Here is a 26115-nt window from a genome sequence, read left to right on the forward strand (position 1 = left end):
CACAACAAAGGTCAGTCACTATGAAGGCCGGTGTAAGAACAACACCAATCCTGTGAATAAGCTGCTAACCTGTGTCCTTGGAGGCCGCTCCCACCTTGAGCCTTTTCGCCATTGGAGGCTGGGCCTGCTCAAGGGTCCGCTTCAACCTGAGGAGGGAAGAACGGGCGTGAAGAAGACCGTTATACGACAAAATACAAAGAATCAGGAGAATAAGAATAACAGCATCGAAGAACTTACCCCACAGGGAGAATGGCTCGCCTACCGGTGCCTTGACTATAGGGCCTCAAGCCACCCCGCGTCAAGGCCCCCGACCCCTCGAGGCCAGGCGCTGGTTTTGGCCCGGCATCTCCCGCCTGGCGAGCGCCGGGAGTGGCGCTCCTGGGCCGGACTCCCCCTTGTCGGAGGCCGCGGCGCGGCCATGGGTCAACGGCCCCGTCGCCTAGGGCTTAGCCCGGCTACCCGCCTTTGATGCAGGGGGAGGTTGAGGATGCGGGGCGGCACGACTTGGCGCAGGCGTAGAAGGAGTGTCAGCGCGGGGGCGGTGAGATCTGCCTGGCCCCTCCTTCGGCGCCCCCGTCCGTAGGACGTCGACATCGCCTCGAGGTTGATCCTCGAGGATCCAATCGAGACGAGACGCCATCCCCTCGGAGTCGTCGCTGTCGTCATCGCCGTCTCCGCCATCATCTTCGCTGGGGGATTCTTCCCCAGGCTCATCCCTCTGCCTGGACTTAGCTCGACGCGCCTCTAGCGCTTGGCGGTCGAGGTTCTTCTTCTTCTCTCCTTTCTTCACAGAGTCCTTGACGGACTTTTGTTTCTCGGCGAACTGGCGCCGTGTGTCACGGTCGACCTCGTCCTCCTTTACTGGAGGCCTCAAGGACCGGACATCGATTCGCCCCTGCCAGAATGAAAGCAAGCTTAAAAAAAGGGGTCGAAGGAAATCCAGAATTGAAGCCATGTTCGAGAAAAGAGCATACCAGGTCGATCGAGCCCGCATCGGGCCTCATGGGGAAACCGTTAACGTGCTCCGGCTTGAAATCGCCGGCAATGGCAGCCCTTACCCGGGCCGCGACCTCGTCATCCGCTGGAGCCTTGTTAGACATCCGGCACGCCTCGAGGTCCCAGGACGAGATGCTAGGGCCCATCTCGTCCATCCTCAGCGGCTGAGACATCAATGGGAGAACTCTCCGATGATGAACGGCCGAGAGGACAAGAGCGGCGGTCAGGCCTTCCATACGCAGCTTCTTCAAGGCGTCGAGGAGGGGGTCGAGCCGCCTTCCATACCATTTTGACTTCGTTTTGGTCACCAATTTTGAGTTTTGTTAATCATTATCAATTCATTGACACTCAAAGGTTGGCATCAAATTATCTATTAATCTGTAATCCTAATGACCATGACACTTAAACGAAAAATGTAGAGCAGCACGAGTTTGACAAACTTTATATTTGGCCCATCTCCTAATTCGGCATGGAAAGAGCCCAAAAACACGTTCCACACTGGCCACACCGTCGCCCGCCAGCTGTTCGGCAAAATGCGTCAATGGGAGGACGCGTGGACAGCCATGCAGAGCTCGCGCCTCCTCGTCTTGCTGCGTGCCCTCCGCGTGTCCGCGCTCGATGTGGATGGGGGCGAGCCCCGAGCACCCTCTCCACACTCGCCCACACTCCCTCTGCCACTCCCTCTCCTCGCCCTCGCTCTGAGCTCGCGAACACAGCCGCGTCCGCCATGGCCGTCGCGAAGCTCCGGCCCCTACGACGTTCTTGCCACTCTGCCCATCCTCACTGCCCGCAAACACCACCAATAGCTTCGCCTCCATCTCCTACATCTCGTGCTCGCGCTCGCCGTCCGAATCCGTTGCCATGGTCGCCAGCGTGCCACCGCCGTCGCCGCCGTCGGTGTGCGTGCGTGGCCGGACCGCCACGGGCCATCTTTGGCCAATACGTGGCCACCAATGGGTGCGGCTCAATGCCCTGATGCTTCCCCACCCCTCCATCACCGCCGACGAGGCCTCAGCCGGCCGGAACAGGAACCTCCGGCGAGGTCCCCTGTTTTCCTCGCGACCAGGGACCTCGGGGTTAAATTCGACTAAATACATGGGGTTTTCTGCACTGTCATAGACTCATATGAATAGCATTTGTGGGCTATTGCGTGATTCATGGAAAATCCAGGGTCCCTGGTGAAAGATCTGTTTTCCTTTTCCTTTGTTTTTGCAGATTTCTGGGTGAAATTTGGAAATCCATAGTAATTCATAGAAAAGTCGTAAAATAGCAAATATGGACTTTTTGGAATTCTTGTGAAATTCTCTATGCAGTAGATCTATAATATGGCATGGTTTAGTTTGCAGTTTTAGCAGTTAAAATTGATTTGTGCAGTTCGGTTTTAATTGCTTGTTATATTGGTCTTTTTTATAACCACTGTATTATTACTCAAATAAATGTGAAAATCTTGTGACAAGTTTTTCATATTATTTTTCATGTCCGGTAAAATTTTCATGAATTTAGGAATGACATATTAAGAGTTATAAAAATAACAAATGCTCTGTGTTGCTTTGCTCCTATTCTGAGTGGATCTGCATGTTTATATTGTTTGGTTCAGTTAGGTTATCAATCATGCCTGGATGAAAATATATGAATTGTAGTACGTTTCATAAGCTTTCCATCAAGCTAAATATCATAATTTTTGGTTAAGCATATCTTTAGTTATAGTGGTTTAAAGTACTATTTCAGTTTCTGTCTAAACCCAGACAGAAATGCATTGTTTGTTATGTAAGACCTTGTTAGTTGTAGATTTAGCTCTAGATGTTTATAACAAAGTTGTTAACAATTTAGTAATCTTTCTAGAAAGTACATAACCATAATTTATGGGCATGTGAAACTCAAGTTATGGCTGTTTAATGTGACATGATAGATTCTGTCCATGTTTTGGACAAAGATGTCTTTATGGATCTTGATAAATGGTTTATAATTATAAATAAAAATGGAAAAATGGAAAATGTTGTTCCAATACAATCCTATGATATTGTTGTATCATGTTTATGTATGATATGGCCATGTGTTTGAAGAAAATATGATTTGTGCATTTATCTTATTCTCACATGGTTAATTGCAATAGCAATTTGTCTTTTTCATAGATGTTGTTGTGCTTATTCAAATACTGTGAAATATATACAGCAGTCTATTCATGGTATTCAGAGGCTACTATAATTTTTGTAGAATTTACTGTGCATGTTTGGTATATGTTCTTTGATTCACCTTATTATCAAAATAAATTAAGAAATGCATTAAATAAATTTATTTGATAATGACCACTATGTTTTCTAGTGTTCTTTAGATATGTGGAACATGTTAGTAATAATGGTTTTGCTCAAATGCATGTTTGAAATATAAGTTAATAATTAATTGTTTGCAATTGTTGTTTCTGGACAGTTTCGGGAACTATTTGGATTACAATGTGTAAATGATGTTTTCTGGGAATCTTGTTTATAGTAAAGTTGTATATAATTCACTTATCTAGCTGCTGTCAAAATTTTGTAGTATTTGGCCTTATGGTTTGTAAGTTATGTCTGTTCAAAGTTGAGTTTCAGAAATGGTTGCTCTCTGTCTTGTTAGGACCTGATTCTGTAATTCTAATATTTCGACCTGCCAAACTTATGAATCATGCTTTGATGTCTAAATATGAAATGTAGATAATTTCTTAAGCTTTCCAGAATGTCTTCTTTTATGTCTTTTGGAGTTGTGTAACTCCAGTTATGATTTATTTTCTCAGCTGCTGTTAACAGTCCTAAAAATAACAGATTCCTTGTATTGCTGTTGCTTGGTATATTGCTAGGTGTGACTCATGTCTTTGGTAATGGCCAAGTTAATATACCTGAGACCCTGTGAAACATGTATGTCATGTCTGATATGTTTAGTGTTGCATTCTTTGTTGACTTAGCATGTTGATGGTGTAATCATTAAGTTGAGCAATGAGACGTGCTTAAGTATGTTTAGTGTAACCATGCTCTTGCCATGCTTTTTGTGTGTGATGCTTTGTCTACTGCACTTCTATATGTTCATGCACTTGCATCTTGCATCTCATTTAGGTACGCTAGATGAACCATGTGAAGGACGTGATGGTGGACCTATCGGGATGATGGAAGGACTACACAATTGTTGCGAACTTGGATGTCGTCAAGATGGCGCAAGCTAACTTAATTGACTTGTGTCGGATTCCAGGCAAGCCCCGGAGCATTCTAAGTCTCCTACCCTCTCTTTTATAAAAGCACAAGAGTATAACTTTATATGATGCATTAGGTGATAGGAGTTGAATGAAACCGTTGGTGCATATTTCCTACCTTGTCCACTATATGAAACTACCTGAACCCTTACTAGTATAAGAAAGACGTTCTATGCTTAGCTATGCTTAGCTCGGTAGAAGCCAGGTGATTTCCTGTCACCTGCGAGAGATAGGTGGATACCTGATCACGGTTGGCTATATTTGCTACCGTGGAAATAACCATGTGCTAATAATGAATTTGACACCGGGCGGGATGACGATAGTGAAGCAACAAGGCATGGAGGTCTTGGGTGTGAATCTATCCCCGTCTGTGTCGGTTAAGGACCGATTCGCTGTACGTCCTCGTGTCATGTTGAACGCATGCCTACCACTTAGCTGGCCGGATAAGTCGCTTCGACCGCGAAGCCTACGAGTGCATCTCCGGCCGGATACCCCGATCTGGTTAAAGTGCGCACCCCGGTTGGTAGTAAGGATGTGCGGGGAGTCAATGGCGTAAGACCGAGGAGTCAGGTTAGAGTCCTGACCTTGGCAGATTGGCGGTCCCTGGGGTTGCGGCGCCGTACGGACCCGCGAATTGGTACGGAGTTGTGCTAAAGGTGATCCAAGCTACTCTAGCTAAGTATGCCTGGGTGAGTGCTATGAATACCCCTCCAGCTGGATAGGAATCGATTCGAATCGCCGTCTCTCCCGGATAGTGAGAACTTGACTCGAGCAGCGGCAACGTAGATAAACTAAATGAAACTTAATGGTTATGATGATGATGATAGCTACATGATAAACCGGATATGGTTATTAATGTGATGCTTATTAATCAAGTGATTGCTATAGAATAGGTGCAAAATCTAGCTATGGTAGCTTAACTAAACTTGATGCTAAAATATTGACTAAAAGGTTGAAAGTAAGGACTCATGATAGTAATGCTATTTTGGCAAAGTTATGGTATCCAAGCAACTCCACCAAAAAGCCTTGCATATCCTTGAGAGTCTTTTATTTCTCTCCTGTCGGGTAAGTCTAGCTGAGTACATTCGAGTACTCAGGGTTTATCCCACCATGTTGCAGGTGAAGTCTTCAGCCTGCTAAAGATGGTGGCTAACCGCCGGTGGGCTCGGTGATTCCATATAATGTTCTCATCTATATGCTTTTGTCGGAGGATGTCACTTATGCTAGCAATGTATTTGGAACTTATGTTATTGTAATCATTTGAAAGCTATGTTGTTTTCTAATCAATTTGGAAATCCAAACTTGTACTATTATTTGTGAACTCTTTTGTAATATTATTTCCGCTGCAAATCTCCATGTATGTGATGTGTATTTGCTTAATCATGCGATCTTGGTGTAAAGTTGATTTACCGAGGTCCTTCGTGACACTCGGCAGACTACCAGGTTTATATAAGTGAGAGTATGCGCGTGTCAACGTGTTAAATGGGGAAGTCGTACTTAAACTTGTATAAATTGGGCGGTTCTGTCACAAGCCCTTCCTTCTCAAGCTCCAACAATCGACGTTCCATCATCGACGACGGACGCCACTCGTCGGCGGCAACAAGTCTCACAGGCATCTTGGACGGAATGACAGCGGATTCGCTACTGCTCGAGGGCGCGCGCGTGTGAGGTGGCAGGAGACCTAAGACGGCGAAATGGCTAAGGCAAGGAAGAAGGCAGAAGGCGGAAGGGAAAGCAGCGGCGACGCTGCGGGATATTTATAGGCAGTAACCCACCAATGGACAGATAAGATAAATGAGGTAACTCCCCCCCGTAAATGCGCCGCCTAACGGTCCTTTTCCTCCTCACAGACGGGGCGCTCTGAATTCTACGCCGGTACAGTGCTGCAATGGCTCCCGCCTGAAAAGACGTGCCCAACGGGCAGAAAGGCGAACCGCCACGACTTCTCCCTTCCCATGTAAGCCAAGGAACGCACCCACAGAAGCCTCGAGAGGTCGCAGGCTGGCCCGCCGGAAGGGTTCGACAGCCGATCTCGAGCGCCAGAGTCAGGGATGCCCAGCGAGTGGTCGAAAACCGAGGCCCGCCTCGAGAACTCACTGGGGATGTCCAAGGTAGGGTCGAGACAGTCGAGAGGAATCCCCCCGACGGGAGGCATCGAGCCGCTGGACTCTATCGAACGAGTCCAGTACCCCCGACCACGTCGACCCCGCTTTATGAGAACGCCTCCAGGCTACAGCTGACCCCCTCGAAAGGGGCACAGGTTCTCACTTGGACTACCCGTTAGGAGCTCAATTTGGGGTGGATGACGCTCGCTCTATCGAGAGTACGTCGAAACCCCCGCGCAAAGCGAGCCAATCAGAAAGCTTCCACCACTGGTGTCGACAGCGTTTCTGTGAGTTAGGCAACATAACCCTCAAAGGAGTTAAAAACTCCTCCAAGGGCTCGGGGGCTACCACCGCGGGGTCGCTCGCACGCCCCCACGGAGATTCGACCACAAAATAAAGCCTCCACTTGAGTGCCAGCGCTCAAATGGAGACTCGGGGGCTACTGTCGAGGGTATCAATAAGGGGCATCCTAACTGATACATATGATGAGATTACCCGTACACAGGTCGAGGCCCTCAAATCGACGCTCTAGCCAGTCATACGTACAGTCATCGACAATCGCAGCCTCGAAGACGGAAAAGGCGTCGAGCGAATCGATCAGGGCTCGAGCGCCGCTGCCGTCGAATACGGAAGTAGGCTCGAGCGAACCAGGAGGCGTCGAGCGCAAGGACACCACCCGCCGCCTGACGCGCGCAAGGGAACCAGGGCATTTAATGCGTCTGTCGCATTCTCACCTAACACGCCAGTCACGGGAAGCGTGATAGGGAACAGGCATCCGTCCCGTCATTCTTTTTGCAGCCTTCCCCACCAAATGACCCAGTGCGTGTCAGGACACGGGAAGCAGGGATGGAACGTCTAGTCGGGACCCCCTCGAGACATCCAGGGTCAACGCTCTGGACAGCGAAGTGCTACACGGCGGTCGACCCTCGACCAGACCCATTTCCTTCCAGGGGTAGGGTTGGGCATCGAATGGCAACAAAGCAACCACTCCGACGGATCCGTCGCTGTATCGTACCGGCGTGCCACCAATGAACCAGTCCAAGACGGCGCGCAGAGTAGGATTCTAGGGCACGCGTAATCATCATCAAGCTACCAGGACGGGACGGCTCGAGACCACGCCGGTACGGAGGCCTCGAGTAGGTCAGCGCACCATGCCTCTATTGACCCCTACTCTGACACCTATACTTGTACCTTGGGCTTCACCTTGGAACTATAAAAGGGGAAGCCCGAGAGCGGACTCAACAAGACAGCAATTAGGCAACAACACACTCATACGCAGTAGAACTTCCATACTCCATACCAAGCTTGTATTCACCCCTGTACAAGCACTTAGGTGCAAAATAATACAAACTCTCTCCCCCCGCTGGACGTAGGGCCTTCTCTTGCCTGAACAAGGATAAATCCTTGTGTCTTTTTGCATCACCATCAGGGAAAGGGAAGCACGCATACAAATTCACTCGTTGGTGTGACCCCCCGTGGGGAAAACACCACACCAAGGGAGATAATAACCAATGGACTTGAGTGGATCAGAATAGCTACACTCCAGCCAGATGCCGATATGATAGATATTGATCTATCAGCTTGGGTTCCAGCCCTCTTCATCGCCCAGTCATATAAGTCGTGGTGGGAAGAATGGAAGGAGCACCTATTCAAGGTATCAGCTCATATGTACCGCAACATGATCAATCCCGAGCATGAAGTCCCCGATGATGTCGTAAGTCTCTTTCCGATACTTTAGTCCTTTCACTAACTTTAACTTTATCGGTAAATCACCCCCTTATTTCAATAGGTTGATGACCCAGCACCAACAGTGAGCAGAAGTGGGAGGCTCATCAACCTTCTCCTGGTGTCCCCAGTTTCTCTGATCGGCAACAACGCCTCGAGCTTAGCAGTCCTGATGCACTGAAACATCCGCTTCAAGAAGACCACCAAACGGTCAAAAACTTCCCCATCGGTAGCTGCTGCCACGCTAGCACAGGCTTTCAAGGTAAAATCCTCAAAATTCCTTTTTTATGCCAATTTCATCCCATATTCACATTATTCTTTCAGGGTGCATCGGCTACGACAGGAACGTCATCGGTAACTTTGTTTTGTACCAAGCATTCTATTCTTTCAAATTCCAACAATATTTCTCTGCTTTGATATCTAACCCATAGAGCTTTGATTTTTGTGACAGCAGATCAGTGCATCGGCAAAGACCAAAAGCGCTCAATCATCGGGTGCTGATGCCCCAAGTCTAGTCAAGCTCCACCTAAGAGGAAAGCCCCCAAAAGCACCAAGACCTAGCCAAAGTGGCAGAAAATAGCACCATCTCCCCCGCCTCATCCAGCACCCTAGGCGCAAGCAGACCTGGCCGATGTGTTTGAGCAGGTTACTGCTCTAGTTGACTTGGGCACCTCATTGGCCGTTCCCCTTGAACAGACAATCGTTATCCCCCCTCAAGGTAATGTACCGATCATAAAATTAGTACTCATGACTCTTTTGCAACTACCATCATCATTCTTAGCAATTTTTAGTTGCAGACATTCCATCGGCAGCTCCAACCGATCAAATTATAATGCAAGCCACATCTCCACGCCAGAGACAAGAAATTGCTCAGAAACAAGTAAGTCATCTGATCAATCGAACCTTGTATCATCGGTACTTAATCCTGGTTAATTCATTTCCTTCTATTTTTAGGAACAAGACTCTCCCGATTGCTTGTTCTCCTTTGCCATTGACATCTTTGATGATGATGGTGAGGAGGCAAGTTCTTCAATGGTACTTGGAATTGCATCGGCAGAGATTAAATCCAAGCTAGAAGATTTTCTGGCTCTATTACAACAGGATATAACTCAGCTAGTGGACGATTCTGATCCAGCCAAGATTATCTTCAAAACTCTTCGCGGCCAAATTCCTACCGATGCTGAGGAGACTCTTTTCCAAGCTTCCCATTAGAGAGTCGCCAACTTCAGTACCAGAAGGTCATCCAGCGCCTTGTCGATAGAGCCGCCTATGCCCAACTTAAAGAGGTGATGCTACAAGTGAAGCGCGCTGCCGATGCGAAGCACAAGAGCACCGACACTTTACAATCTTAGGGCATTGAACTAAAATATAAAATCTCTGATTTATCAGCGAAGAGAGAGGCTTTGCTTGCTGAACTCAAAGAAGTAGAAGAAGCTTTGGCCCAAGCTCAGCAAGAGGAGCGTCAACTGCCTGATGCACTCAGAAATCTTCAACAGGAGAGGGATGCCCAAGCCCGCAAGGTGCTGCAAATGAAGAAGTTGAAACCAGTTGAAGGCTCAACCGACGAAGATGCCAAAGAAATAGAGGAAGCCAATCAGATTTGCCTGCATGCGATATTGGCTATCCAAACTCTGTTAAATTTGTAACTCTTTTCATGGGTAGTATGCCTTATCAGTTTTTTGAAAACACCTACATTCGATCCAGCCGATAGGATTGTTATCGGCACCGAAACTTCTCATGCATTGCTCCAGATACATTGTCACCCCATACAGTCGATACGACTGTAATCGGCATATATACATTTATGCATCAACCTAAATACTGGTGTAATATCTTTTTAAGTATTTTCCATTTAATGCTTTGGGAAATTCAACTCCTTCGAGAGTTTCTAAAATATAGGCGTTACCTGGGGCAGACCGATTTATCCGATAAGGACCTTCCCAATTAGGAGACCATTTTCCAAATTTTGAACTTTTAGTCCCAATCGGTAAAATTAATTTCCAAACCAAATCCCCATCAGCAAACTCCTTGGTTTTTACCTTTTTATCATACCACTTAGCTGCTCTCTTTTTATTCTCTTCTATGCTAATTAAAGCTCTTAACCGATGCCCTGCTAAATCATCGAACTCATCTTTCATCAGAGCAGTATAGTCATCGGTAGTTAACTGATCCCGAGAAAGCATTCGCCTAGAACCAGTTTTAACTTCCCAAGGTAGTACTGCATCATGTCCATATACCAATTGATAAGGTGACACTTTAGTTGCACCATGACATGCCATCCGATATGACCATAAGGCTTCATTTAAAAGAGTATGCCACCATCTAGGATTTTCTTCAATCTTCTGTTTAATGAGTTTAATAATTCCCTTGTTGGAAGCTTCGGCCTGTCCATTAGCTTGAGCATAGTAAGGAGAAGAATTCAACACTTTAATTCCCGTACCAATTGCAAATTTATCAAACTCCCTCGACGTAAACATAGTGCCCTGATCGGTAGTGATTGTTTAGGGAATGCCAAATCGGTAAACAATATGCTCCTTTACAAAATCAATCATATTAGCTGATGTCACTTTCATCAAAGGAATAGCTTCAACCTATTTTGTGAAATAATCCATGGCAACAAGGATAAACTTATGCCCTTTACTCGACGGTGGATAAATTTGACTGATGAGATCAATAGCCCAACCTCGGAACGGCCAAGGTTTAATAATAGGATTCATAGCCGATGCGGGCGCCCTTTGAATATTGCCAAACTTCTGACATCCCTAACACCCTTTGAAATACTTGAAACAATCCTCAAGTATAGTCGGCCAATAATATCCATTCATTCTAATCATCCACTTCATTTTAAAAGATGATTGATGTGCTCCACATACTCCCTCATGAATTTCACGCATCAAGCTTTTGGACTCATCATCACTTAAACATCTAAGCAAAACTCCATCTATCGTACAGTAATATAATTCCTCATCAAGGAGTACATACTTTGTAGCTTGAAATCTAACACGTCTCTCAACTTTCCTAGATGGATCTTTTAGATAACCAATAATTTATTTTCTCCAATCATCGGCACTGATTGCCGATAATACATCCAAGATGGGTTGATATCCTAAGGCGTGTTGAGCCAACCACTTAGCTTCTTCATTATGCAACCAGGAAATATGCTCTAATCGGAAATTCCTGAATTCCTTCAATAATTGTACACATCTTTTATTATATGCTATCCAAACTTCACTTCGGCATTCATAAATCCTAGCCAACTGATTTATAACAAGCATAGAATCACCGAAAATTTCGACAACATCGGCATGGGCTTCTTTTAATAACTCCAATCCCTTGATTAGGGCTTGGTACTCAGCTTGATTGTTTGTTGATGTAGCAACAATCGTCAAAGAAAACTTATATTTCTTTCCCCGAGGAGAAATCAACACTATACCGATACCCCCTCCTCGATCACATGAGGATCCATCAAAGAAGAGCGTCCAAGGAACAATCTCCAAAACATCCACCATACAACAATGGTGAGTAACAAAATCGGCCATGATCTGCCCTTTAAATGCCTTAGCCGATTCGTAACATAAGTCAAATTCTGATAATGCTAGTATCCATTTGCTGATTCTACCAAAGCCATGATCTGCCCTTTAACCGCCTTAGCCGATTCGTAACATAAGTCAAATTTTGATAATGCTAGTATCCATTTGCTGATTCTACCACTCATAATCGGCATCGACAACATGTATCTGACTACATCATCCTTATATATGACACTACATTTGGCTGATAGCAAATAATGTCTCAACTTGATACAATAAAAGTACAAGCATAAGCATAAATTTTCAATTGCCGAATACCTTGTCTCAGCATCCACCAATCTTCTACTCAGGTAGTAAATTACACATTCTTTTCCTTCAAATTCTTGAATTAGAGTGTTGACGGTCCTTAAGTATCAAATTTAATTATCAAATAAACAAAGAAAAGGATCTAAATGAAATCAACATCTAGACTTAGGGTTTTATCTGACAGAATTCCACGAGTTTTGGTGTTTATCTATTTCTGCAGGGGGTTATCAGGAAATACGGAAGAAAGGCCCACACGTCGGGATTACATAGAGATATTAACGTGCCGCGCAATTATCTTACATCTAAAGGATAGTAGATCTGCAGGGAGTAGATCTAGATAGTAGCAAGATGGAGAGCCAAGGAGGATTAGAGGAGAGGTCGGCCTGTCGGTTCTTCTTCCGGTTGTACTTCATCATGATCAGGCTCTAATCAAGCTTGCTCATGGGATGACTCTGGTAATCTACTTCTAATTCATTATGCAATTACTAATTATGTATGTTCTGGTTCACAACTCTTTTGAGTATTCTAATCTATAGGATGCTATAGGTGAGAGTTGTAGTATAGGTGTAAGCGAGGTGCTTAGATCTAGATTACTTGTGGATATCCCCTGTCTAGCTGGATCGTGTGGTAGGCCGCGTAGGTGACAGTTACGTCGGTCCTCTGTAGTCCACCTCTCGTTAGCAGGACGGGTAGGGTTTATCGGCCTAAGGATAAGCATCCTTTGTGGTGTACTCTTATCACGTGGTTCGGGCCAGACATAGACATACCCCTTTGAAGTAGAGAAACCATAGTTATCCTCTCTATTATGCTACCATCGCCCATATACTAGAATTGCTCTACTCTCTATTCCCATATTATCACTCACTGTTATATTACCTTTAATATTGTTCTTATTCAATTCTACCCTCTTTCCTATTTACACTTATCTATCTATCCTGGTTAAGTTAGAGCGTAGTTAGTTCTCCCGTTTCCCTGTGGATACGATAAAACCTTTAACCGGGTAAAAGCTTCAACGGTATCCGTGCGCTTGCGGATTATCTGTGTGCGTATAAATACCATAGTACACTCTAGTGCCATGCTGGGGATGACAACCTAGTATTGAAGTGGTGTTAGCAAGTGTCAACAAGCATTTTTGGCGCCGTTGCCGGGGAAACGGTTGCTGAGTTGACTACGAACTAGCTTAATCATTTTCTAAAAAATAAAAAAAATATTTTTCCTTTTATCCTTTGCCTTATCTCTGCTACTCTTTCTTCTTATCTAATCCTTGATCTCTGGTCTATTATGAATTCAAACATGTCTATCTATGAATTTCATAGACCTATGGGCACACATCTCGAACCACCAAAATCTTCAAAGCGTATCATAGCATCTAGTTTTGAGATAGACCCCGAATACATAGAATTTATTCAAAAACAACCTTTCTCAGGAGAAGGTGAGGAAAACCCATACACACACCTAAGAGAGTTTTATCGAGTCTGTGACCTCCTTCGCATAGAAGGAATGTCCGATGAGACCCTCAAATGGAAGCTCTTTTCGTTCTCTTTAACGGGAAAAGCTAGACATTGGTACAAACTCAAAGTAGGGAGTGTTCATGGAGATTGGAAGGAGTTATATAGTAGTTTTCTTTCTAAATATTTTCCAATCTCCAAAGTGGCAGAACTTCGGCGTGAGATTATTTCTTTTAGACATTTGGAAGAAGAATCTCTTAGGAAATCATGGGACCGCTTTATTAACCTTACTCTCACTAGCCCAAAGCTTTCTATTCCAGAAGAAGTTCTTCTAATTCACTTTTTTGAGGGCCTTAGTGGGGAAAATAAGCAAACCTTGAATACAGCCTCTAAAGGATCCTTCTATCACCTACCTGCTAGTGAAGCTTGGAATTTGATTGATTTATTAAGTGGAAAGTCTCCTAGCTTTTATATCCCTGAGAAAGAGACAGAACCAGTTCCTAGACAAGAAGAAGAAGTTTCGATTGCCAGATCACAACCACTTCAATTCCAAACTTTAGCTATCGATCCTAAACCATCAGATGATGATGGTTTAGACTTCTGGTTCCATAAGAGACCTTCATGTAGGGATAATTCAAATCCTTGCAATAATGGTTCTCTTAGAGAATGTCCTGGTTCCTATTATGAAGAAGTTGAGGATGTCATATCAAGTGAAGGAGAGCTAAACCATATAGAAAATTCTATCTGCTCCCCTTCCATGTTCACAAATTCTAAATCCATCCTTGACATTAGAGACCCCTCTTATCCCTCTCCTTTTAAGTCTCATGATGATCCTAAAAATCCATCAAGACTGTCGGTGTTTTCCCCCCGGGGGGTCACACCAACGAGTAAATTTGTATGCGTGCTCCCTTTCCCGGATGGTGATGCAAGATGACACAGAGATTTATCCTGGTTCGGGCAAGAGAAGGCCCTACGTCCAGCGGGGGGGGAGAGAGTTTGTATTATCTTGCACCTAAGTGTTTGTTCAGGGGTGAATACTAGCGTGGTATGAAGTGTGGAGCTCTGCTATGTGTGAGCGTTGTATCTCTTGCCGTTCTATTCCTGAGTCTCTCCTTTTATAGTCCCAAGGAGAGACCCTGGGTACATGTATAGGCGTCAGAATAGGAGTCGATAGCAGTATGGAGCGCTGACCTACTCGAGGCTTCCATACCGGCATGGCCTCGAGTCGTCCCGTCTTAATAGCCTGGTGATGATTACGCGTGCCCTTGCATTCCGTTCTGCACGCCGTCCTGGATTGGTTTGCCTGATGTACGCTCGTACGACCCGACGGCAAATCCGGCGGAGCAGTTGGGATGTGGTCAGTCGACGCCCGACTTGTCTCCTGGATGGGTCTCTATCTGGTCGAGGGTCGGACGCCGTACGACGTCCTGATGTTGAAGCGCTGACTTTGGCCATCTCGAGGGGGTCTTGATTAGACACTCCATCTCTGTTTCCCACTTCCTGACACGCCTTGGGCCGTTTGGTGGGAAGGCTGCAAAAAGATCGATGGGACCGGTGCCTGTTCCCTATCACGCCCCCCGTGACCCATGTGTTAGGTGGGGAGGCACCAGGCGCATTTAATGCCCCGGCCCGCGTGCGCGCGTTAGGCGGCGGCGGCGTCCTTGCGCTCGACGCCTCCCGATTCGCGGGAGCCTGTTCCGTATTCGACGTTGACCAGAGCTCGACGCCTGATTGATTCGCTCGACGCTATTTCCGTCTTCGAGGCTACGGCCGTCGATGGCTGCGCGTACGTGCAGTCGGAGCGTCGAATCGAGGAACTAGCTTTATGTACGGATGGTCTCGTTATACGCATTGGTGAGGGTACCCCTTGTTGATACCCTCGACAGTAGCCCCCGAGTCTCCATTTGAGCGCTGGCGCTCGAGTGGAGACTTTTGTTTTTACATTCGAGGTTCCGTGGGGGCGCGCGAGCGACCCCGCGGGGGTAGCCCCCGAGCCCTCGAGGGAGTATTTAACTCCTTCGAGGGTTATTCTACCTAATTTGCAGAGATCGACACCAGTGGTGGAAGGTTCTGATCGGCTTTGCCTTGCGAGGAGGTTTCGACGTACTCTCGATAGAGCGAGCGTCTTCTACTCCAGATCGAGTTCCTAGCGGGTAGTCCAAGTGAGAACCTGTGCCCCTTTCGAGGGGGTCAGCTGTAGCCCGGAGGCGTTCTCATAAAGCTGGGTCGACGTGGTCGGGGATACCGGTCTCATTCGATAGAGTCCGGCGGCTCGATGCCTCCCGTCGGGGGGATTCCTCTCGACTGTCTCGACCCTGCCTTGGACATTGCCAGCGAGTTTTCGAGGCAGGCCTCGATTTTCGACCACTTGCTGGGGACCCCTGACTCTTGGTGCTCGAGATCGGCTGTCGAACCCTTTCGACGGGCCAGCCATCGACCTCTCGAGACTGTTGTGGGCGCGTACCCTGGCTTACGAAGCAAGGAAGCTGCCGTGCCGGTTCGTCTTTCTACCCGTTGGGCGCGCCTTTTCAGGTAAGTGACGTTGCGACACGGTATCGGCGGGGAATTCTGAGCGTCCGGCCTGTGAGGAGGGAAAGGACCGTTAGACGGCGCATTTATGGGGGGAGTTACCTCATTTATCGGATCCATCCGTTGGCGGATTGCGGCCTATAAATACGTCGTGGCGCCGTCGCCATTCCTCTTCCTTCCGCCCTCTCACTCCCATTCTCTCGTTGCCTTTGCCTCCTCGCTGTCTTAGCTCTCTCGCTGTCTTACGCGCACACGCCTCCTCGTGCAGCAGCGGATCCACCGCCTCTTCGGCCAAGATGCCTGTAAGACTCATCGCCGCCGACGACTGGCGCCCGTCGTCGATGACGGAGCGCCGGCTGTTAGATCTTGAGAAAGAGGGATTGCTGCGCCGCCGTACCTCACTATCGTCGCCGGAGTGGATCGCGCCACCGGCGAGTCACAGGGAGCCCCAGCCGCCTGCGGCCTACGTGGTGTCGTTTGCCAAGTTCCACCGCCACGGCCTGGGTGCTCCCCCGAGTCGCTTCATGCGGGCCCTCTGCTTCCACTACGGGGTGGAGCTCCAGCACTTCTCCCCGAACGCCATCACCGTCGCGGCGGTCTTTGCCGCCGTGTGTGAGGGCTACTTGGGGATGATGCCGCACTGGGAGCTGTGGCTCCATCTCTACAGGGGCGAGCTCTTCAACGCCCCCACTGGGACCACCGGCGTGAGGAAACCTGTGCGGGCGGGCTGCCTCAATCTCGTGCTGAAGACGGGGAAGTCGGAGAGGCCGCGCGAGTACATCCCGGTGGGACTGTCGACCAACCACGCCGGTTGGGACTCCCAATGGTTCTACTTGAGGAACGACGACGACCTGCTGCCCGCCTATACCGGGCGCTTGATCACGGAGCGACCGGAGAATTGGACGTACGGCGTCGTCCAAGTTCACCAATCTCGACTCGACCCCCTCCTCGACGTCATGAAGAAGCTGCGTTCGGAGGGCTTGACCGCCGCCCTCGTTCTCTCGGCCGTTCATCATCGGAGAGTTCTCCCTTTGATGTCTCGGCCATTGAGGATGGACGAGATGGGCCCCGGCGTTTCATCTCGGGACCTCGAGGCGTGCCGGATGTCAAACGAAGCTCCGGCGGATGACAAAGTCGCGGCCCGAGTCAGGGCTGCAATTGCCGGCGATTTTCAGCCGGAGCATGTTAACGGCTTCCCCATGAGGCCAGACGCCGGCACGATAGATCTGGTATGTTTTCTTCTTGCGTGCAACCTCGATTCCGGGTTCCTTTTCTTCCCCACTCCCTTTCTTTTCTAAGTCTGCCTTCATTTTGACAGGGACGGATCGACGTCCGGTCCTCGAGGCCTCCGGTAAAGGAGGACGAGGCCGACCGTGATAAACGGCGCCATTCTGCCGAAAAGCTAAAGTCTGCCAAGGACTCTGCCAAGAAGGGGGAGAAGAAGAAGAACCTCGACCGTCAAGCGTTAGAGGCGCGTCGGGCCAAATCCAGGCAGAGGGGGGAGCCTGAGGAAGAATCCCCCAACGATGATGATGACGACGACGACGACGGTGATGATTCCGAGGGGATGGCGTCACGTCTCGACCGGATCCTCGAGGGCCCGTCTCGAGGCGACGTCGACGCCCCCCGGACGGAGACGTCGAGGGAGGGTCCGAGTGGATCTCATCGCCCTCGGGCCGACACACCTCCTGCGCCCAAGACGGGCCAAGACGCACCGCGCCCTCCCCCAGCGCCCAGAGAGATCGGTCAGGCTAGGCCCCAGGCGAAGGGGCCACTGACCCGCGGTCGCGCCGCGGCCTCCGAGAAAGGAGGGGCCGGCCGCAGGAGCGATAGTCCCGGTGCCCGTCAGGCGGGAACTGACGCGCCTGGGGCGGCGCCTGCCCTCGAGGGACCTGGAGCCCTGACGCGGGGTGGCTCGAGGCCAGCTAGTCGGGGCGGCGGGAGGCGAGCTGTTCTCCCTGTGGGGTAAGCCCTTTCGATGTTGTGGCTTCTGTCTTCCTGTTCCTCTGCCGATCTTTTCTCATATACCGATCTTTCCTCAGGCTGAAGCGAACCCTCGAGCAGGCCCAGCCATCTATGGCAAAGAGGCTCAAAACGGGAGCCGCCTCCAAGGAACCAGGTCCGTAATTTACTTCTGGGTCTTGTGAGGCCCTCGTGTTGGCTACTGTATCGTCTGGCCCTTACCCTTCGCTTTGTAGGCTCCTCCGACTCTAAACCTCCAGCCGACGTCGAGAGGGCCCCGGCTCGTCCTGTGCCTACCCCGTCGCCGTCGACCGGTGGTGAGGCGCCCCAGACGCAAACGTCAGAGGGAGCCCCCGAGCCCCCTTTATTGGGGGTCGAGGGAGAACCCATCACCATCAGCGACACGTCTGATGGCGACATAGCGTTTGGGGGTACCCGCCCCATGGAGGAGGAAACGTCGACCCCTCATGTCGCGGGATCGACTCCCTGGCCCGCCGGCCTCCGCACCCTCGAGGAGCAGAAAAAGAAGAGGGAGGAGGATGAACAGCGGGAGCGCGAGGTGGCGCGGCAGCCGCAGGAGCACGAGGCACAGCAACAGCAGCAACAACAACAGCAGCAGCAGCAACAGCAACCACCGCAACAGCAGCAACAACAGCAACCGCAGCAGCAACCGCAACAGCAGCAGCCGCACCAACCGCAGCAGCAACAGCAGCAGCAGTAGGGGGGCCAAGAGGAGGGACTGCTCGAGCCTCCGCCCCAAGGTCCGGCCCAGCCAGTGCCACCGGAGCCGCAAGAGCTCGGCGAGCAGGAGGAGGATCTGCCGGTGTACGGCCCCCCAACCTCGGCGTGGCTCCTCCCGGGGGCACCTGCCGCGATCCGGGCAGAGCCGGGGCGAGCGGATGGAGTGGTGGCGCTCGCCTTCCTGAAGCGCACCCCCCGACCCCGAGTCCGAGATCAAGAGGACAATTTACGGCATGGACGGGATCGCCCCAGGGTTCCTCCGGGAACGTCGGGCGTGGGAGGACCGCTTTCCTTCCGAGGAGGATGAAATCGGGACATCGGGGACCAAGGACGGAACTTGGAAGACGGTGGACGACGACGGGCGGTTCCCATGCCTCGTCGACCTGTTCCTGCGTCATGGGGGATCTCTCGAGACCGTCGAGGATCTCATCCGTGGCGTTAAGGCGCGGGCCGACCGGGAGATGGAGCACTGGTGCCCCGATCGCATCCGTATCCGGGCCTCCCACGATCCGTATCCGGGAGATGGAGCACTGGTGCCCGACATCTTCCTCGACGATCGGAAGGAGGCGGAGAAGTGGGAACACGTCGAGGAGCTCCGCCTTTGGATGAAGCATGTGGTGGGGCTCCTCTCGGACGTTATCAACAACGGGCTCGGCCCGGCTTATTTCGTAAGTGTTTCTCGAACTTCAATCCTCATGGTGCTTTCTGGTTTCTGTATTCTAATCCACCCGACCCTCGATTCGCAGGATATGAAAGAAACCTCCCGCATCAAGTCCAGTTTCATACACGCCACGAGGGGCGGTTGGGAGCAGCTCCCCCTCCTCAAGGATCAACTCCTCGAGTCACAGGAAAAGCTCCTTAAAGCTTACAAGGATCTCATAGCACTCGAGGAGGAGAAGAAGTCGAGGGAGGCTGCCTTGGCTGAGGCCCGAGAGGCCTTGAAGAAGGTGGAGGAAAAGATGATGCAGCTACGGGAGCGGGCTCTTACGGTCGAGGAGGCCGCGTCCAGAGCCCGGGAGGAAGCCCTGTCCTACAAGAGCGTTATCTCGGATCTGGACAAGGAGAAGGGCCTCCTTAAATCCGACCTGGACTCTGTCCGAGAGTCCTTCCGTAAGATGAAAGTGGAGCATGTGAATGGCGAGGTCGCCAGGGGCGCCGCAGAGGAAGCCAAGAAGAAGGCCCTCGAAGATCTCGAGGCGGAGCGGGCTCGATCCCGCAGTCTCTCTAACGACGTCGAGCGTCTGAAGGGTGAATTGCTGGAGAAGAGTGGGGCCATTGTTCAGGCTGGCAAGGCGATCGAGGATCTCCGCGTTGCCAACACCGAGCTGGCACGCTCCAGCAAAGAGATCGAGAGGGCCAACACCAGGCTAGTTGGTGAGAACACGGCTCTAGAGGAGACCGTACGCGGTATGTTTCCTTTATCGGGTTTCTTTTTTCGAGGTGTGCTTGGTTTTTCCTAAGGTCTCTTGTGTTGGCCTTTACAGGGCTCAAGGACGAACTCCTGGCCGCCCAAACCGAGGCTCGCAACGCCAAGGCTCAGCTCGAGGTGGAAGTTGCTTTGAACCGTCGAGTGCGAACGGCGATAAGCGATCTCTCGACCTCTTGGGAGGTCGAGCCCATGGATGAGTCGAGGGAGGGAGCTCGAGGCGACGCCCTGGTCGACCAGCTGTGCTACATAGTCGCGACGTTGCGAGATCGGGTGCGGGACGCCCTCCACATCGGGGTGAAGCGAGCGATGGCGGTTGTCTGCTCGGGCTTCTCCTACGACATGGAGGTGGTGTCTCATGGCTTTGTCACCGACATCTCCAAGACCGACGCGGAGAACGAGGAGAGGCTCCATGCCTTGATCGACGACGCGGAGGCTCCTGGGGAAAGGTTGGCTAAGCTTTTCGAGCCTGAGGTGCTCCCTCCTGAGGTTAGCTTGGGCGGAGGCGAGGGCGATGAGGATCGTGCCACGGACTGAGGCCTACGAGCCTGCTCAGGGCACCTGAGGCCCCTTGTATGATACTTTGCTCATTCTGTGATTTAACTGATATGGTATCTTTTTCGTAATTGTTAAATGCTTATTTTGTTTTTCCTCTCGATGCTTTTGTGCGCATACGTTTGTATCCCTTGCTCGATCTTTCGTGAAAAACCACCTCGAGCACTTCAATGGTGAGGAAGTGAGTAGAGTTTTCGTAGCCCGAGGGCGTAGGAGTTCTCCAGCTCGTTGTCCCTCGGCCTGAGGGGCTCGAGGTATCTTAGCTACTTGAACCGCGCAAGGTTTACTATGTAAGAAAAGAAAACTCCTTGGTTTTTTCGACGTTTGGGGTGGTCGTCCCCCTGGTAGCCCCCGAGGGGGTGCTGACTATGATGGGTCATAGTCGGCGCCCCCTTTTAACGTCGAGATCGTGACTTATGAATCTTCTCAGCACAAAAAAAAGAATTGCTTCGAGGGAAGGATTTTATTTATTCATTCATTCGTTTACAAAGTCTTGGTACAAAACGTGAGCAGGAACATAAGTTTAGAACCTCTAGGGGTAGAATCGACGTAGCTGTTCGATGTTCCATGCGTTGGTGAAGATTGCCCCCTTTTCGTCCGCCAGCTTGTACGTTCCTGGCTTTAGGACCTCGGCCACCACGTACGAGCCTTCCCAAGGCGGAGTCAGCTTGTGGCGTCCTTGATTGCTTTGCCGGCGTCGTAGGACTAGGTCGCCCATGTTGAGGTCCCTCTTGCGCACATGCTTGTCATGGTAGCGTCGAAGCTTTTGCTGATATCTGGCAGAGTTGAGGAGGGCCATGTCTCGAGCCTCCTCAAGTTGGTCGACCGCGTTTTCTTGAGTCTCTTTGTTTGATTGCTCGTTGTACGCCTTCAGTCGAGGTGACCCATACTCGAGGTCTGTGGGGAGGATAGCCTCTGAGCCGTAGACCATGAAGAACGGGGTGTATTTTGTGGCCCTGCTTGGTGTTGTCCTAAGGCTCCATAGGACTGAGGAAAGCTCTTCGACCCATTTCTTGCCGAATTTCTTCAATCGATTGTAGATCCTTGGCTTGAGTCCTTGCAAAATCATGCCGTTAGCACGCTCGACCTGGCCGTTAGTTCGAGGGTGGGCTACTGCAGACCAGTTCACACGGATGTGATGCTGATCGTAGAAGTCCAAGAACTTTTTGCCGGTGAACTGGGTGCCGTTGTCGGTGATGATGACATTGGGGATCCCAAACCGATGGATGATGTCGGTGAAGAAAAGGACGGCCTGCTCATAGCGGATGTTGGTGATGGGTCGAGCCTCGATCCATTTGGAGAACTTGTCAATGGCCACCAGCAAATGGGTGTATCCTCCTTTCGCCTTTTGTAGAGGTCCTACTAAATCGAGCCCCCACACCACAAACGGCCAGGTGATGGGTATCATCTGAAGAGCGTGGGTGGGCAGATGCGTCTGCTTGGCGTAGAACTGGCACCCATGACACGAGCGTACGAGCTCGATGGCGTCCGCCACGGCCGTTGGCTAGTAGAAGCCTTGTCGAAAAGCATTCCCTACAAGGGTCCGTGGAGCGGCGTGGTGACCGCAAGCCCCCGAGTGGAGGTCATCGAGGAGTTTTCGGCCATCTTCGACGGTGATGCAACGTTGTAAGACCCCCGTCGGGCTCCGTCGATATAGCTCATTGTCTTCGCCATAGATCACATATGATTTGGCCCGTCGAGCGATACGACGAGCCTCTGACCGGTCTTCTGGCAACTCGCCGCGGATGAGGCAGTCAAGGAACGGCGTGCGCCAATCGAACGGTCGACCTGGTCGTCGTTCTATCTCCATCACCTCTTCCACCATCAAGAGCGTATCGACAGCATTGGTTGGTTGGGCGGTGGTGGCGTCGACGCCAGCCCCCGTGCCTAGGTCGACGGATGGCTCGTGAAGATCTTTCGAGAATGCATCAGGCGGCACCGTGCCTCTGGTCGATGCGATCTTGGCGAGTTCGTCGGCTGCCTCGTTGTAGCGTCGAGCGATATGGATGAGCTCGAGACCGTGGAACCTGTCCTCGAGTCGACGGACTTCTTTGCAGTACGCTTCCATTTTTGGGTCGTGGCAGCTCGAGGTTTTCATTACTTGGTCGATGACGAGTTGGGAGTCACCTCGGACGTCGAGGCGTCGGACTCCTAACTCGATAGCGATCTTGAGACCGTTGACGAGGGCCTCATATTCTGCGACATTGTTAGATGCGGCAAAATGAATCCAGATTACGTACCTCATGTGGACGCCCAAGGGTGAGATGAACAGCAGGCCGGCTCCGGCCCCAGTTTTCATGAGTGACCCATCGAAATACATCGTCCATAGTTCCGCCTGGACCTGGGTCGGGGGGAGCTGGGTGTCCGTCCATTCTGCGATGAAGTCTACCAGGGCCTGCGATTTGATGGCCTTGCGAGGCGCATAAGTGAGAGTCTCACTCATGAGCTCGACCGACCATTTTGCTATTCTTCCCGTGGCCTCTTTGCTCTAGATTATTTCGCCTAAAGGAAAAGACGAGACCACCGTGATGGGGTGGCCAAGGAAGTAGTGCTGCAGCTTACGACGGGCAAGGATTACGGCATAAATCAGCTTTTGGATTTGGGGATAACGTGCTTTGGTCTCCGAAAGCACCTCGCTGACGAAATATACTAGCCTCTGAACTGGTAGCGTATGTCCTTCCTCCTGCCTCTCGACCACCACCGCCGCGCTGACGACCTGGGTCGTCGACGCGACGTAGAGGAGCAGCGGCTCTGCAGGTTGAGGTGGAACCAGGACTGGTGCCAAGGTCAGCGTCTTCTTCAGCCTTTCGAGTGCTTCCTCGGCCTCAGGGGTCCAAGAAAAGCGCTCGACCTTCTTCAGGAGTCGATATAATGGTAATGCCTTTTCTCCTAGTCTCGAGATGAAACGGCTCAGAGCCGCCAGGCATCCCGTGACTCTCTGCACACCCTTGATGTCTCGGATCGGCCCCATTCTCGTGATGGCCGAGACTTTCTCGGGGTTGGCCTCGATGCCGCGCTGCGAAACGATATAGCCTAGGAGCATGCCTCGAGGCACACCGAAAACGCACTTCTCGGGATTGAGCTTGATCCGGTTGGCGCGTAGACAGCTAAAGGCAATCTCGAGGTCTTGGATCAGGTCTCCTCGTCGCTTTGACTTGACGACAATGTCGTCGACGTAGGCCTCGACCGTTGACCCTATATGTTCGCCAAATACGTGGAGCATGCAACGTTGGTACGTGGCTCCCGCGTTTCGAAGCCCAAATGGCATGGTCACGTCGCAATACATCCCAAAAGGTGTGATGAAAGAGGTCGCGAGCTGGTCGGACTCCTTCATTTTTATTTGGTGGTAACCAGAATATGCATCGAGGAAGGAAAGGGTTTCACATCCCGCGGTAGAATCGACAATCTGATCAATACGTGGCAATGGAAAAGGAACTTTTGGACATGCTTTATTCAGACTAGTATAATCGACACACATCCTCATTTTCCCATTCTTTTTCTTAACTAATACAGGGTTTGCTAACCAGTCGGGATGATGAACCTCCTTGATGAATCCGGCCGTCAAAAGCTTATGGACTTCCTCGCCAATGATCTTGCGCTTCTCCTCATCGAATCGGCGCAACCGCTGCTTCATTGGCTTGGAACCGGCTCGAATCTCCAAGGAGTGTTCGGCGACTTCCCTCGGTATGCCTGGCATGTCCGAGGGACTCCATGCAAACATGTCGGCATTTGCACGGAGAAAGTCGACGAGCACAGCTTCCTATTTGGGGTCGAGGTCGGTGCTGATCGTCAGCACTTTGCCGTCGGAGTTGTTGGGGTCGAGTGGGATCTTCTTGGTTCCTTCCGCCGCCTCAAAGCTGCCCGCGTGGCGCTTAGGCTCCGGAGCCTCAGCGGCCAGGGCTTCGAGCTTCGCGATGAGCTCGGTGGAGCTCTCGACCGCCTCCCCATACTCGACGCACTCGACGTCGCACTCGTACGCGTGCTCGAAGGAGGAACTGACAGTGATGACGCCTTTGGGACCGGGCATCTTCAGCTTCAAGTAGGTGTAGTTGGGTATAGCCATGAACTTGGCGTAGCCCGGGCCCCCGATGATGGCGTGGTATGTGCCTCGGAACCCAACTACCTCAAAGGTGAGGGTCTCCTTCCTGAAGTTGGCCGTCGTGCCGAAGCAGACCGGTAAGTCAATTCGACCTACTGGCAGCGCCTTTTTTCCTGGCACGACGCCATGGAAACCGCCGGCACTTGGTTGGAGCTTCCCTCTATCTATGCCGAGGAGGTCGAGGGTCTCGAGGTAGATGATGTTGAGGCTGCTGCCGCCATCCATCAGCACTTTCGAAAGCCGGGTGTTGACGATGATGGGGTCGACGACGAGCGGGTAGATGCCTGGGGCGACTACTTTGTCGGGGTGGTCCTCTCGGTCGAAAGTGATAGGAGTGCTTGACCAGCTAAGGTACTGGGGCACCGCCATTCTTGCCGCAGAGACTTCGCGACGCTCCCTTTTGCGCTGCCTCGTGGTCAATTGAGTTGAGGGCCCGCCATAGATCATGTAGCAGTCGTGGACGGCGGGGAAGCCGTCGTCATCTTTGTTGTCCTCCTTACTGCCACCCTTCTCTTTCTTGGAGTCATCACGCGCATCTTTTTTGAACCCCAGGCCGTCGAAATGCTTTCTCAGCATACGACAGTCCTTGAGCTTGTGGTTGGCGCCTCCCTTATGGTAAGGGCACGGCTCCTCGAACATCTTGTCGAAGATGCCTCCATCCGGAGGACCTCGAGGTTTCTTTCGATCCATGGCGGTGACAAGGTTGTCATCGGAATCGTCCCGGTGGAACTGCCGCACTTTCTGCTTCTTTTTATTTTTCTTGAGGCCTCGACTGGGGGTCCCATCTTCATCGATGGGCTGCTTGCCTTTTCTTCTTCTGAGCTGAAGAAGGCGCCGACTGCCTCCTCCCCTGCCGCGTAGTTGGCTACTATGTCCATCAGCTCGTCGACGGTCTGAGGTCGATTGCGACCTAATTCCCGCACCAAGTCTCGACTGGTGGTGCCCGAGACAAACGCCAAGATGACGTCGTGGTCAGGGATGTGCGGCAGCTCAGTGCGCTGCTTCGAGAAGCGTCGAGCATACTCCCGAAGAGTTTCTCCTGACTTCTGCTTGCATTTGCTGAGGTCCCACGAGTTCCCTGGCCATATGTAGGTCCCTTTGAAGTTACCCTCGAAGACTCTGACCAGATCAACCCAGTTGTGGATCTGATCGGCAGGGAGTTCCTTGAGCCATCGACGGGCGGTGTCGGAGAGGAAAAGGGGTAGCTGTCTGATGATGGCTCGATCATCACCTCGAGCACCACCTAGCTGACAGGCCAGCCTGAAATCGGCCAGCCATAACTCTGGCTTGGTCTCTCCATTGTACTTCGCGATGCTGGTCGGGGGTCGAAATGGATTGGGCAGGGGCGTGCTGCGGATCGCCCTGCTGAACACCCGTGGGCCCGGTGGCTCGGGGGCCACCCGGTCCTCGTCGCTGTCGTATCTTCCACCGCGATGCGCGCTGTAACCGCGCTCTTCCGTGTCTCCGTGCCGGCGG

Source organism: Sorghum bicolor, chromosome 8 (genome assembly GCF_000003195.3).
Source record: "Sorghum bicolor cultivar BTx623 chromosome 8, Sorghum_bicolor_NCBIv3, whole genome shotgun sequence".
In the NCBI taxonomy this organism is placed as follows: Eukaryota; Viridiplantae; Streptophyta; class Magnoliopsida; order Poales; family Poaceae; genus Sorghum; species Sorghum bicolor.